General features: G+C 40.5%; 1 protein-coding gene across 1 annotated transcript in view; it reads right to left on the reverse strand.

The window, feature by feature from the left end:
* tspan34b (tetraspanin 34b) overlaps positions 1 to 1,930 on the reverse strand; it is a 9,869-nt gene extending 7,939 nt beyond the window's left edge. Inside the window, exon 1 of the mRNA XM_008415334.2 lies at positions 1,682 to 1,930. The gene's annotated coding sequence lies outside the window, so the exon portion shown is untranslated. The remainder of the gene's footprint in view (positions 1 to 1,681) is intronic.
* Between the last annotated feature and the right edge of the window lie 542 nt (positions 1,931 to 2,472).

A 2,472-nucleotide genomic window follows, 5' to 3' on the forward strand; every position in this document is an offset into this window, starting at 1 on the left:
ATAAAATGGAAGCAGGAAGCATGTATGTTTGCTCATATTTATGTACTTCTGCATTTTTAAATTGTGTCCGTTTGAAAAGGGTTAAAGGTCAGTTTGACCCTTCRCCAATTCATACTCTTATTTCATTACCAAGCGTAACCAAGCTGACTCATACACTTAGACCATAGCACAGCAGCTTGTTTTTGTGTGTAGTTAGGTAATTTKATCAAACATGACAATAAGTAGTCATAAAATAAACTCAGTTTAAACTTTGCAACACAATTACAACACAATTCAGTTTAAACTCCGTTTCGCCCAGTTGACTATTTCTTAGGAACTTCCGTTTGGAAGATGTTATTTTTAGTCCTAAAATTACATTTATCACTGGATACTATTAGTATTGTATTGAAAAAAAAAACTTTAATTGGTTATCAAAGCAGGGTCCAAACGTCCCACTGATGGGTAGAAACTGACACATTGTCAGAAAACAAATGTAAATAGATGAAGTTTTAGATTTGTGTATGGAAAAAATTACATTCAAAGCAAACAAAACTGAAGTATGAAATGAAAAGGAGGTGAAAGGAAAAATCACCCCAACTAATATATAATGGCTACTGATCAAGAGTATTAAACATTTATTTTACAGGTATAAAATAAAAGTAGGAAATAGGAAGCGAGTACCAAATGGGGATGTAAACTGATCCAAAAATTATATCAGCATAAAACAAATACGGCACTGAGAGAAGCTTCATATGCGTATTTCTTATGTATCTACATTTTTCAGTGTTAAAATATKTCATGGTAACTCAGAAACACTTAAGCACTTTGTCATCAGCATACATAGAAACACTAGCCTTCCATCTCACACCAACTACTCGTCCAGAGTCACTTTAAGATTTTCTCCTCTGAAAGCTTTCATGTCTTTGGACCTCCAAGACGGGGAAACAGTGCTCTTTGTGTGGCGCAACATAACAGATAAATTGTATTCCCAAAGACAATGACAGGGCAGATCCCTATTGTCTACAGTAACAAGCTTCTTTTTAAGAACAACAATCCCCCGTGACCTCTTATCACCTAGATTGTTGTTTATGTGCCTTTCCTACAAAATGTGGAGTTTATTGTTTGGTCTCTCAGCGGAAAGCCTTGAGTTAATCATACGTTCACCGGTCGGGGGGTGTACAAAATGTAACCAGCTGTTACCTGGACAGCCCCCGAAACTCCAGCAATGTTTTTCCTGCTCAGAAACCTTTCCTGCTTCCCTGTGGTCAGCACTTGAACTCTGACACCAAGGAATCAGCTAAGTGATGTATTAACAAGTTAAAGTCTCACGGAAGTCCCATCGCCTCGGCAAWGTCTGGAAAATGACCCACAAGCAGAAAAAAAAAAACAGATTAGAGATGCAAAAATGCAGGTGCTTGTTTGATACACCATTAAACAATGTACCAAGAATAAAGCACAGTTTTGCGATTGCCCGTCTGGCGTCGGGAAAACCGAACTGTCTCCTACTTCCATCAAAAACAAAGATGGATAAATCTCAAAGGGCTTCATTCAGAGGCAAGCAGGTTCCTGKAGACAAAGGATCATTGTTGGATGGATCCCTCACCATGCCGCTTCAGATACCAAGACTGTAAAAACACCAATCGCATGAACCCCTTCCTTCCACAAGCCTAAAGTCGCAAAGTTGGGTCGCTGAGAGACTCACCTGCTGAAGTAGACGTCCGGTGAGAAGCTCTGTGGTTTGCTTCAGTCTCTACCTTCACTACTGAGGCTGGTTGGCTGTTGCTGTGGGAGAACACAGTGAGGTCACAGGAACACAAGATCGCTCTGTCTTCAATAAATGACCCAGAATATGTTCACTGTCTCYTTAGTTTCCCTCTGCCTTTGTCACTCTGTTGCGCACAAAAGAGCCTCTGGAGTACTTTCTAAGCAGTATCATGTTATTTTGAGGCTACTGACTGGTTACAGCTACTAAGAAGGGGAGGGTGGGTGGAGTGGGTGTGACCAAAGCAGCTGAGTAATAACACATCACCATGGAGCTGGCCGCTTTTAATTCCACAGGGAGGGAAGGAAAGAAGGAGGAAGGTAAAACTCACCTGTGTGCCGCCACACAACCTATAGCGGGCATGCAAATGACCAAAGGGCATGCAAACGATGAAAACATATCTGTCTGCTTTCCAGTGGGCTCCATGAAACACAGCTTTAGTTTCAGACMGAAGTTTCAGGAAATATTAGACATGTTGTCTATTAGACCAGACCGGTAGATTTTAAATGCACAACGAAAAGAAAAGAGGAATGTTCGTGTTCGAACAGTTGTTGAAGTAATGGTGTCATGATGKAGTATTGGATAGCAGGTTGTCTGTGGTTTTTTTATTACTATTGAATGTACCCACTGTCCTCCGTCTCTTTTGATCTTTTTTTGTTCAGCTCTCTCAAAAATAGCAAAACCAACTGCTATTACTGCTGTTGAATTGGTTGGGAATGTGAAGGGAAGGG

Source organism: Poecilia reticulata, linkage group LG8 (genome assembly GCF_000633615.1).
Source record: "Poecilia reticulata strain Guanapo linkage group LG8, Guppy_female_1.0+MT, whole genome shotgun sequence".
NCBI lineage: Eukaryota > Metazoa > Chordata > Actinopteri > Cyprinodontiformes > Poeciliidae > Poecilia > Poecilia reticulata.